Here is a 13,048-nt window from a genome sequence, read left to right as displayed (position 1 = left end):
AGATGTCCTTTTTTTCTGTGCACTGAAAAATGTTTCTAGCTCGTAAATTCATGGCACGGGTTCAAAATGTCTCCCAGAAGCTCTTTCAGCCACAGCCACAAATATGGTTTCACTCTTCAAATGCTGCATTGGCAGTAAAATCAAAGCTTCTCCGCTGCTTGGCCGTTACAGTTTGGAAACAAATTTTTTTGGCTCAGATTTCCCCAGTCAACCTAATCCCTGCGAGCCATCAATCGCGTCTGACTACTTAGATGAAGGCATAAATCTGAATGTATTGCTGGTCTACAGAGGAGCAACCCCTTAGTTCTGGTGCTCTTGTGAGCTTCTTCTCAAAGGTGAATTCCTCTGGGTAACCCATTTTGACAGAACAGTTCTCTCTCCTGGCCTGCTATTGAACTGCCTAGGATACAGCATTTAAATGCAAGAAGGCAAAACAATCGTATTGACCGTCCTTTGTCTGCGTTTATTTAATTCTGTAAAGCAAACAGTTTGTGTGAAACGCGCTCCTCCTAATAAAATCGTATTGCACATTTGCTTATAGAGGGTCACCAGGGACAGCAAATGCGCCTGTACTCAGCAATAAATGTTGGATTTCAGGTTGCCCAGCAATTATTCAAAATGAGAGAGACTATTGCATCCAAGACTGCTGCCCTTTAGGACTCAGCCTGTCAAGCTGCATTGCTCTGTACTTTTTATCCAAGTGGATTTCATCTCCACGCTGTTATTGCTGGGTGCTATTCAAGCTTTTAAGTCCAAGCCGCACAGAGCTGGAAAAAACAGCATTTGACTTCCGGACTGCCCATTCTTTGTTAAAATAAGCTTTTTTTTTTAATTATTATTATTATTTATCAATATGCCTTAGCCTATTGAAGGAGTAATACTTGAAATGCATGGATGGTTATTCTGAGAGGGCAGAGAATGAGAGATTTCAGTTTAATCACCCCTAAAATTGTTTCTTCCCTAGCTTTAAAAATTCTGCAGCATTAGTCATCAAAGGGAAGTTACTTTGCTACCATATATTTATTTCTTTGTTTTATGTACTTACTTTGGACATTTATCAGGAATCTGGTATTTCTTTCTCTTCTGAAATTAAACAAGGAGTCATTAATATATATTACGTGTGTATCTCCCCGCAGATCCTTTCTTGACATTTATTACCTATCCAGCTTTGCACTTGATACACTTGTACATATTGCTCACCAAAAACAGATATAACAAAATTCCCCAGAGCTTAAGTGCATGTAGAGATGTGTGCCACTTCCCCTTCAAGATTTAATCAATGCACTGCCACCTCAGCCCTGACCAGATGATCAGTCAACACAGCTCTGAGTAATATCTTGGAAAGTCTGAGCCCACAGACAATTACAGACCACTTAATCACAAAATTTAATCAAAATAATAATTAGGCGATGCATCCTGTTTAATGCACAAGGATGTGAGCCTTCCAGCTCCCACTGCCAGATCGGAACTGAACACATGAATGGGGAAAGAATCAGTGAAGTCAACAGACTATATCCTTGATGACAAAGGAAAAGCTAAACTCAAAACGCCTTGGCAAATCCTTTGTGCCAGCCAAAAACCCGGCCCTACAAGCTTCTTCCAAAGCTTTATTTCTTCAGGAGAGCAACATATTATTTTTAGTCGACCAGGCTTGAGAGATAAAGCTCAGGGTCCTGGCCCAGTAGATGCTATACTGATGCTTAGTAAGCACTTCTTGCTCAGATAAACCTTGCCCTGCAGAATGGTCAAGGATGGAAAGGAAAAGTTCCATTAAGTGACTTTTTGAAGGTCAAAATGAAGAATACAAGTTTGCCAGCTGACTGTCAGTCATCTTAGCCACTGCACTACGCTGTCTGTTGGGTCAGCTTTGTAGGTCTAGGCAATGAGTTACATAGTCTGTAGTAAACACATTTTTTTAAAGAACGTTGTATTTTTAAAGAACGTTGTATTTACTGTAAGCTAAGCAAAGTCACTTTCTGGGATGGATGCTCGTAGGAGGATTTTTCCACATTTTTCGCCTGCTCCAAAGTGCTGCGTGGGTCTCCTTGTTAGAGCCAAATGACATCCACACATCACTGAGCTGGAGAAACAGTGGTGGTGCTAATGCATCTGTAAACATTAAAAAGCCCAGAAACACAAACTCTTGGAAAAAGAGCAGAGGAGTGTAGAAAATGGATTAGATGCCCCAATAGGTCACTTCCACCTCTAAATTCTACAAACCTTTGGAGTTAAAAAATAGGATGAAAAGTAGATTTGTTTTCTTTAAAGCAGTGCTGCGTTATAGGCTGAGAGGGGCACACTAGCTAGAGGTCACAAGTAGCTATATACACTCTGTCTGGGTAGAGGGAATGTGTCTGGGACAGGATGCTAAAAACTGCTTTGTCCTCAGAGCAAGGATAGGCTTGTTTTAAAGATCTGTTGGACAGCTTTATTTATATTATATTTATATTTGTTTATAGTGTATTTATAGTCACAGTGGTCTGAAATTAGATGTAAATCATTTGAAACTATACACTAATGTTAGCTGCTACCGACTCTTCTGGCTGTGCATGGTTTGCTGTGAAAAGGGGCAGAGAAGCCTAGGCAAGGCGCATGCCTTCATCAAACACCTTCATCTCACCTCTCTCCCTGCGGCCAGTTCAAAGCAATGGGGATTATGGGCCAACATTTTCCTTCTGGGAACTGAGTAGCTTCTCATAGGAGCCAGCACAAAATGAACTCTACAGATGGGTGGGGAAGAAAGATCCTTTCTCAAACACACATGACTACAAAAAAAAATAAAGAAAATGTACAGCTGAATGATGGTAACATTTCAATCTTCACAGCCCCTGTTAGCTGTGATGAATCCCTTTTGTAAATCCAGCATCTTGAGCTGCAAATGCTTATCAAGAGTGTTATTATCAGTCATTGTGAGTCTGCAAACAAAAATTCCCACTGTATTTTAATGGCTGCTGGCCACATCCATCAAAAAGAGAACTCTAACAGACATACAGTTATCATTGTTCAAATTTTAATGAATATATGGCATTCCCATTTATTATTTAAGTGATATTCAGACGCAGTTTCAGTCAAAGCTACCTTTTCATAAATGTTATTAGCTACAAATGTGCCTTTAAGAAAATATTACACTGTGCAAAAATAAAGTGTTGTACTCACAATCAAAGGAAAATGAATGGAAAGAACTAAAATCCACAGTGATACAGCCTAAACTCCCTATTCACTCAAAAACCTCTTTGATTTTAATGGGAGCTTTCTCAGAGCCTGCAGAGGAACGCAGGCTCAGGCCTGTTGGGCACACACAAAGGCACAAGAAACACCTTCTCCAAATTATTTTGGCTCACACGCAGACTTGTGTATGGTTGCTTGAGTCAGGATAGGTCTATCTGTGGTCATTTTGACCACAACTCAATAATGCTTCCTGCAAATCCAATATACATGACCCTCTGGACAACTTTACATTCATTATCCAACTGTTTGGACCACACGCTTTGGAAAACACTCTGTAAATTAGTGTTTGGAGGGCTGAGTGGGATTCGATGCAGTTAAGGCTGATTTTCTAACTAACGCTTGTATTTTTGATAAACTTCTGCGCTGAGGTATCTGAAGTTAGGTACTCAGAAGAGAAACATGCTAAATCTAGTCAGGTTGCAAATGCTGGCCCCAGACTGCTTGCTATCCAAGCCAGCCAGCAGCTATTTATTTTCCCTAAATTAATCCCAGCTCAGCGAGACACTTAAGCACACATCTAACTTTATAAAGACAGAGTGGGTTTTCCACTCACTTAAATAATGTAGATGCAAATGCTCTGCTGAATCAGGTCTATAAAAATCCAATAGCAGTCAGTAATAAATATCGTGCCATGCAAGAGTCATCTCTGCTCTGCAGTCACAGTCTGCAACCTGTAATGATGGTGCTGTGGGGTTGCCTCTGCTTCCCTGCATCCTCTCTTCCCTGGTTGTGCAGAGACAAGCTGAGAGCCTCACACACTCCTCCTCCTCTCCCTGTCTGGGAATAAGATGTGTCTCGATATAGAAGGCATCTATTATGCAAGATTTATCTTGTGTTTCCCTGCCCTGCTCTTCTAACCATGCATTTGAGATTGAGGTGGTGGTGTCAGTGCATCAGCTGGGTGTCTGAAGCTAGAGCGGCAGAAGCAGAGGTGGTTTATTTGCCAAAGCAGAAGGTTTTTCTTCTGCAGCAACTTGGTGGTAAATTGGCTTTATTTCAACTAGGACAAATGAGCAAACCTCAGGATAAACGTAAATGATACCTCCCTGGAGCTGGGATCCTGCCTCTACTAGCAGTACATATGCTGCATACTGAGGAAGGTGAAAATGGTCCCTGCTAAGCCTGGTCAGCTCTGATAGACTCTGCTGCAGGAAAAGGTCAGAGTTAAAACCAACAGAAAGAGACTAAGATGGATGCCTGAGTGCAAACTTGCACGTCTGATACCCTCTGCTTAGCAGCACTCTTCCCACGCTGCCACCTAAACTCTGCAGGGACTTTGCCTTAAAGGAAAACAATATAAAATAATAATAATAATAATAATAATAAAATAATAATAGTAGTAGTAGTAGGTCCCCAGAGGAGCTCAGAATGACGTCCCTGAACACTATCTCTGGACAGGACTGAGCATTTAGCATCTGTCATTGCTGCACACAGCAGGCACCTGAAAAACAGGCATTGATCAGACCTTGGGGTCTCAGCATTGCCAATGTTGTGCCTAACACGTGTGGACAAGACAGGCTTTAGCAGAAAAGTCAACCACAGGCATCAGTTTTGTTGAGAGGAGATTGAGGGACCACCACCGAGTGCTCAGACAGGACACGCAAGTTACATCTCCTCTTCCACCTGGAAGGATTTCCATCGCGGTATCTCACCTGCTGGATTAATAATCTGTGCCCCAAATGAAAATAGCCAGATCTGCTTGTCAGGTTTTGTCTTGGTGGGATGTAGCTCTTGGGGGTACCTTTGGGTGAAGAAGGTTCAAGGGGCAGGATGCAAGGAGCACAGGAAAGGTGGCCTCTGTGTAGGCTTCAACGAAGCCTTTAAAAAGGCATGAATTCATGCACATACAGGTCCTTTAGAGGATCTGGCCCTGGGTGGTAAATGATATATATGTGATAGCTACTGGCTGAAGGAAAAAAAAAATCAGAAAATAACCCGCTAACATTAACTGATTTAATAGCTTTAGGAGATGCACTATCAGCATCCAAAAGAAAGATTGGGAGATGAAGAGCTACTCTGGAGCAGAGCACAGTTTTATCAGAGTAAACCTGGATCAATCCAGTCTTTTTTGGTGCATATTCATCCCAGAGAAACACATTGGTTTCTCTATGCATCAATAATGAATTTTTTCCTACACTCTGGGTAGGCCCTTCACAGATACCCACCATTTGATCCTGCGGGTTCGACTTGGTAAAGAAGTTGCAGTGGGAGGTTGTTATCCTCCGGCATGGGTGGAATCTGTCAATTCCGTCATTTTAAAAGGCTATCATGAGAAGGCATCTCACCCAGGCTGCAAGATGAAGCATCTTAATCTTGAAACTCTTCTGTTCTGCAGGATTATTTCTATGCAGGCGGAGTTAAGAAGCCCTCTCTCCATTCCTGCTCCTTGGGTAGAGTCAAAATGATCTCTAAATCATGAATTTACAAGAGAGGTAATTTCTCAGTGCCTTCGCTTTCAATTTCTCATGACATAAAAGCTAAAATTAAAGCATTATTAGGGGATAAGGGTCAGCCGTACAGCCAGCCAACCGGCTGGCAATGAACCCACCTGGAACAAAGAGATCCCAAAATAAACTTTTTTAACGAGGAGGATGGAGAAAAGCCAAGCAGAAGTTGCAGAGGACACCTCATTAAAGAAATTGATAAGCCTAAGTCAGGTCAATCTGTTTAAGTAACTCAATGGCTTCAGTCGGATAGGAATAGATCTGTTTAATTTGCCTTTGGAAGAGGAGCAGCGCAGAGGAGGAGCCCTCGCGGGGAGCCGTAAGCTCCCCATAAAAGTTGGTCATTGTGTGGGGAGTCACGCCTGTGGTTTACTCCCTTGGAAGATGGATATCTCACACCGAGTGAGCCGAGGAAGCTGCAGGCAGCTCTGTAGTGTGCACTGATACCGTGGGACCTTTCCTGCTCAGCCACACAGCCTGACCCGCGGGCTCAGGACCGACCGAAAATGCCCATCAGGCAAGCACAAAAAACAAAACTGAAGACGCGAGCCAGGCTGCTTTCTCTTTACACCTTTGCAGCACTCGGAGAGGTTCAGCAGGAGCAAGCGAGCTGACACTCCGTTGGAACAAAAGCTCAAAATATGCTTCTCGTTTTCAAAGTCCAGCCCAGGGGCCCCGAGTGGGAAAATAAATTCTCGCAGTGCAGAAAGGCCACACGGCGAACTGCCTGGCCTCCGTCAGGATGTCCTCTCTGTTATCGTCTACCCGTGCTGACGGTGGGGTTGTCACTATCCGAGAATTTCCGTAATGCTGAGCACAGCACAGCCACCAGCCTGGGGACTGCCAGCAGCCAACAGCATCCTGCTAATGACTGCTGCTCACCGGGCAATGGATCAGCAGTAATTAGCAAACCACCGCCAAGCTCAGAGACCTCGTTTGCAGGTAGCGGGGTGACCCTACTGATCCGACTTTGGGGCTTACTTCTTCACTGAGCGGAAAAACAACGTCTTTAAGTAATTGGTAATAGGTAAACAAGAACTTTGCTTTAAAAAATGTATATAAAATAAGCCCAGCGCTGATTTTATGAGACAGATCTCAGCAGCAACCCAATAGGAGGTTTTGTCATGCTTGGACTTAATCTACCTTTTAGAGATGATGTATAATAAATTATCATAATGATTAAGAGCCAAACACAGCATAAATGGAGTCCCTGTCACCCAGGCTTCAAGCAAACATTAAGCTTTATGATGTATGAGCGTACATAGTAATGAATAAGTACGTCTCTCACAGGCTTTTCTTCCTCGCAGCCATACTCAGAGAGGTTTGTCAGCAGCCCCAGCCGTTAAATACCCCTCAGTCAGGCCTCAGAAACTGTGAGGTTTTGAATTCTTTGAATAGAGCTTCTGATCTCAGCATTAGGAATCCCAACGCCTCTCCTATCCTGCTGATAAGAAAGACAGAAAATGACTTTTAAAGCGCAGGGAGAGCATCCTGCCGCCCAACCCAACCTGAAAAGGTGGTGGTGTTTTGGTGCAACACTGCAACCATGGCACCATTTACCTCATCACTACAGCAACAGACCACACAACTAAAACCTGCAGCTCCGAAGTCAGAGCAAAACCCATTTATCTGGAACCGAGCAGACCGCGTTGTACCCAGAGAACAGGCACTGCATGCCAAGTGAAGGCTCTCCTGATTTTCATGAAGGGGCCATGCCACTTCTTCATGCCATTTTCTGGGGTTCCCAGCCACTTCGTCCTGCACCAGCATCGCCTGCCCTACCCAGGCAACAAGGACCCTCAGCACCCCACCGCCTACACAAGCGCCGTCCCCTTTGGGATGAAAGGGGGCAAAGCAAGGAGCTGCACAGGTTGGAGGGAAGAAGATATTTTAGCCATGGTTTTGGCTAGATGACTACTATAGATCATTAAGCTGTTCTCCTCTGGCTGGATTTATTGTTGACTCAACAAAAGAAAGCGCAGACGGCTGAGTACCTGCCAAGCCTGAGCAGAGCCGTTGCGCCAAACGAAAAAAATAAAAAAGTCGATGCACAGTCAGAAGGAAGCCATAGACACTTGTTTTCTCTTACACCTGCAAAACCGAAACTAACTTCCCTCTTCGCATAATGGAAAGCCTGCAAACGCAGAGCCGAGGGAAAAACCACCCCTCGCACTATCGATACTGAAAGCAGATGTTCAAAAATTCCATCCCCGTTCCAAACTTCGCCAAGTTTAACGCGTTTTGATTCACCTTCTCCTAATGACTTGCAGTTCCTCTTCCAGGGGACATAAAGGGTAAAGCAATGAGAAGGGGAAAGGCAAACCTGATGAATTCCCCCTGTCCCGAGAAGCCAGCTCTGAGGCGGTGGAGGCAGCAGCTGCTCACCTGGGCAGAAATTGGAGGAATTGCTTGCATCGCAGAAGTGGAGAGAGATGGGTGATGCGGGTCTGCAGAGCCCGTGATAGTCAAATGACTTCTTTTTTCAGGGCTTTGTGCCAGAATGAAGCAGAATGAAACGGAGATAATCCGCTAAAAGAATTCCCCATACAGCACGGGAACGGCCAGATGCTTCCTGTGCTTGAGATTTCAGGGCGGAAAGGCTACAGAGCAGGGCATGGGTTCGACATGGTCATCGGCAGCAGGTCAGAAAAAAAAAAAAAAAAGAAAAAAAAAGACAATACGAAAGCAGAACTACAGGCCAAGTGCTTTGTGCTGGGAAGTCGTCACTCCCTGGGGTCTGGCACTGAGAAACAGCAGCGGCCAGAGGACCGGAGAGCCAACCAAGTGCAAAGCCACATGCAGGCAGACAGCAGTTTGGGGACTGAGAGAAACCAGATACTTATGAATGGCTCGGCACGAGCCTCAGAAATACGGAAAGCATCACCCTGAAACACATTTCACATTTGCAGCAACCCAAAATGCCAATGGATTTGCTGTAAAAGCTACCAGAATAAGAAATAATAATAATAATTAAAAAACAGCCAGCTAAAATGTCATACAGCAATTTTTGTTTATTTTTCTGGAAGCATCTGTATTTTGAAAGTCTCCTGATCATCCACCTCAGTCATTTTAGACCTCAAAAGAACTGCCTGCAACTTAGGGTTTATTTTTTGTTTTTGTTTTTGTTTTTTTTACATACTGCCTTAAACGTCTCAAATTAAGTAATTAAGCAAATAGTGCCTTTAGCAGACGTTCAGGCTTTTTGTGGTCAGACTTTCCAGTTACATCATGTACTCTTTAGCCACAGCTTCCCTTGCCTCCAAGTATTTCAGTGTCTCAGAGGATTTTCAGATCACATCATATCTAAGGTTATAGCTGTCTGGCTCGTCACAAATACTCCAAACATTATGAGCTGAACACACAGAGAGACACAGAGCGGAGCTTCGAACAGCAGAGGTGTGATGCAGAATTACAATCCAAAATCTCTGTAAGAACCATGTTTTCACACCCCACAGCTGCATTCGCAAGCCACTGGTCCTTTAAATTCTCTACAGAATGACCAATATTTTTAGCTTTATTCTGTTACATATTTAGGTATCAGCAGAGAGCAGAAATGACATATCTTTACTAAAGAAATTTCACTTCTGCATCCCCCCATCCCTTCTTGAGAAAAGTCAATAAAAGCTTTTTTTTTGCAATGACAGTGAATTTGCGTAAGAGCAATGGGGCTATCAAATTAAAGGCAAACCTGTTATAATAACAAGGGTGACTTGCATACCCAGCAGAGGTATCCCACTGAGAAAAGAGCTCATGAATGCTCTGCTATAAAACACCAAACAAAAGCATCTGAGTGGCGTGAACAAAGGGAAATTGCCGCAGAAATTACAAATAATCAGATATTGGTGCAGGAGAAATTCCGTCCCTGGGTTATCATCAGCAACTGGTGCTTCAGAAGATCAGTAGAAAGCTGTGAAAGGTTCTTTAATATAGGAAAAGGCATCTCCTCAACCTTCTGGAGGCAGCAATACAGCCTAGAGCATGAGATGCAGCATCTGACATATCAGATACCCTGTTTTTCATGCTTACTCAAAACCGTAGTGCAGCAGCAAGTTTCAGGGTCAGCTACACATTGACAAAGCAGCACCAGCTCACAGGTGTTTAAACACTGCTATTCTTTCACTTCTGAAAGAAAAAATAAAAATGCAAACATCTGCCCCATGGCAGAGGGCTGACAGCATCTTTTCAAGCAGGGCACAAGACCAAATAGTAAATACTCGGGGAAGTTGTTTTCTCGTGTGTGAAGCAAACACCTTGCAAAAAGCTTCATGGATGGCACTTGTGGGTGCAATCAGGTCAGTCTGGACCTCTCATCTCTAAGAGGACACATCTATAAGTGGGTGTCAGGCAGTGGGAAGACACCAGCTGGGTTAATTTTCTGCTATGTCATGCGTTTGAGCACAGTTGATTATTAGGGTTTTAATTCTGTTTACGTGAGTGGGGCTCACTCACTTGTGCAGTGGTGTCTGCAGGGCAGCTCCGAGCCAGTGAGCCCAGTGATATCCCACCCCCAAAGGAAGAGGAGCAGATCCTAGTGAAGCTCCCACACCTCTTCCACATTCACCTGCAAGGAACAACACTCATGTGATGGATGGTTTTTTCAACAGATAACACTGACACCAAAATATTTATTGATTTTTCTTTAAAGGGCACGAAAGCAGCAGGAAGGCACTGCTTTCAGTCAGGTGCAGACAACTCAATCCTCTTTGGGCTCTAAGCCTCCTGTCGGCCTACCCGACGGGGACAGCCTTTGGGCTTCAATTCTCCACAGAACGAGAAAACCCCAAAAGCAAACATTAAAGCCCTCGGTGTAGATGCCCCAGGTCCTGCCCTAGCGCACATACACCCATAGCAGAGAGGTGAATAGGCTCTCAATCCCATGTTAGCACCCACCTGATCTAACATCACACCTCAACACCTGAGCAAGTCATCAACAGAGAGAATTTAACCATCAATAGAGAGAATTCTTACAGCCTCTTTTTGGGTCGTTTCCTCCACAGTGAGATGAATCAGATGCTGAAGTACCTACTTCTGTCTGTATCCTACAAAAGGAGACCTTACAACCAGCTCTGACAGCAGTGCATAGGTTACAGATGTTTGCACTTGGTCGGTTGCATCCCACACTCATCTCCTTTGCTCTAAACAAGGTCCCAGGACAGGGAAACGCTCTCTGCCCCAAAAGGAGCATGAACTGCCTCCCCCGCCACGCCTGCACTCCACACACTACCTTTCATTCTGTAAGGCAAGCGGTTTTCTCCTAATTAAAAGAAACCGAAGTGTTCTTGAAAGAAAATGAAGCGTCAATTCCCTCGGCGATGCGGGCGAACGTACTTCTTTCTGCAAGGTCGTTTTTAAATTATTGGGTCGCAGCAGCGTATTTTTCACAGTATTGATTCTGCCAATAGCGCTGTCACCAGCAATATTGGGGTGGGGAGATGCAGCGGGCGCCTCACCCGTTAGAGCTATGTGTGTGCGCTGCCTGCTAGGCCCTGAGAGATGCAGAAACCCTGCCAACCTGGTGACGGGCCCTGAAAACACCTTCCACGATCACCACGCATCCATCCCCAAAGGCTGACACCTCTGCAGCTACTCCGGGCCTGGCAGCCCTCCAAACTACGATCCCGCAGGGCTTTGCACCTGGACTGATCCATCCCTGTACCCATGCACCACCCTTCCCTGCTCAAGGGCCAGCTTGGCTGGATTTCGCCTCTGCTTTTACAGGCAGGCAGCCAGCAGCATCCCATATTTATACCCCCTCCAAGGACGCTCATCCTCTTTGCCAGGCAGCTCCTCCAGTGCCACCAAATCCTGCTGAGGGACATCTACTTTCATCACGCTGCCAGCCACCTGCTGCTGCTTGCCACCATGTCTGCTACCTATCAAGAGTTATTAATGAACCATATTCACTCTTGTCATCTAGTATAGTAAGGTTTACAAGGTTATAGCTTACAAAACCAAAATCATTTAATTGAGATTCCCATATATTGAGAGCTCACGTACCATAAAATATCCATCTGTCTAAAGATTTTTATTTTATAAACAGGTGTATTTACAATCAAGTCTTAAGCTCTCTTTTCCCCATCCAAAGCCAGTGGAATTTCTAGAAATGTTACTCTGGCACATTTTAACATCTCTTCTGTCACGTCTGCACAACATGGGATATGGAGAATCCTTAAAGAGAGAAAAAAGAGCTCAGTGTTATTTATGCTACCCGAGTTTTTGTATACTGCAAATTCAAAGGTTCTTCGCTACTTTAAACTTTTGGCATCTGTGACTTCCCCGTGGAATAAACCATCTGCACTTCAGCTCTTCAATAGTAGATGACTAAGGACTGTCAATACTTCAGTAAAGCATGTAGACCCATCCAGCTGTGTTCCAAAAATGTTGAGTGTGACAGCATATTTTTAAAAGTGATAGAAAGAAAAACTAATTAAAACCAGATTAGCTCTGAAAAATGTAGGAAGTGACAATTTCAGTCCAGAGCTGGACCACAGCAGACAAAGTAGAATTTCCCAGATCTTCTGTGTCAGATATAGAAACGAATCCCTGTCTTTAAGACAGTGTCCTATCTAAAATCTATCCCATTTCTCTTACTGTAAAAATGATCAAAGTCTCTATTTAACGGATCTCTACAAACCCTTTCAAATGCTGGAATCAGATTGTATCATAGGCTTCTGTTGCAACGAAGTTAACATTATCTTGTTTCCCTGAGTCTGTAGGTCACCAATGCTCAACCCATGGCTACACCGTAGTTAAGAGTATGCTCAGATTAACATCGGCACTGAAACCCATCTTTCTGAAGCAGTGGCTATATCAGGGGTGCAGGTAGAAAGGCCGAGTGTTACCAGATTTTGTTGGAAAGCGCAGTTCAGAGGTGAGCAACTCAGGCTTGTATCAGCAGAAAGGGTTACAGACATATTCTGGGTATGTCATAAATAACAGACTTCAGTTAACCAGAAGTGTATTTTTCCTTGATTGAGGATGGGTAGCCAAATAGTATATTTATCTACCTTGTACAAAGGAAATCCACCCTCAGTCTGCCCAAGCGTTCTCTATATACCTGCCTCTATTTTTCTTTCCCCTATATTAGAAGTTAGGTGCTTCTGTATTTCTTGTTTTAGTCTAGGTCCTCATAACATAGACCTTTCTTATTAGTTTTTATTATTCCCACCTACAACATAGCTCCCTTGCCCCTCGTTACCCAATACATTGTCACTGCAGGGGAAAGAGAACAGAGAAGATGGTAATGACACGAAGCCACAAGGTTTTAACCTAAAGTTTATTCCTCTTTGGCTGTTTGAGGCTGCTTGAAGCATGAATTCACTGCTGCTGTTTAAAAAAGAAAGTCCCCAATTACCCCAGTGACGCAGCTCCTGTGG

General features: G+C 44.0%; 1 protein-coding gene across 2 annotated transcripts in view; it reads right to left on the bottom strand.

The window, feature by feature from the left end:
- The window catches only part of ST3GAL1 (ST3 beta-galactoside alpha-2,3-sialyltransferase 1), a 76,481-nt gene that overhangs the window by 45,271 nt on the left and 18,162 nt on the right, over nt 1-13,048 (bottom strand). The window contains exon 1 of one of the 2 annotated variants that reach the window (XM_083822580.1): nt 8,058-11,837. The exons of the other annotated variant lie outside the window; for it this stretch is intronic. The gene's annotated coding sequence lies outside the window, so the exon portion shown is untranslated. Of the gene's footprint in view, nt 1-8,057; nt 11,838-13,048 lie in introns of those variants that run through there. 2 annotated transcript variants of the gene reach the window in all.

Source organism: Anser anser, assembly GCF_964211835.1.
Source record: "Anser anser genome assembly, chromosome: 2".
In the NCBI taxonomy this organism is placed as follows: domain Eukaryota; kingdom Metazoa; phylum Chordata; class Aves; order Anseriformes; family Anatidae; genus Anser; species Anser anser.
The sequence above is the reverse complement of the archived record's forward strand: the minus strand, read 5'-3'. Positions and strand labels throughout refer to the sequence as shown.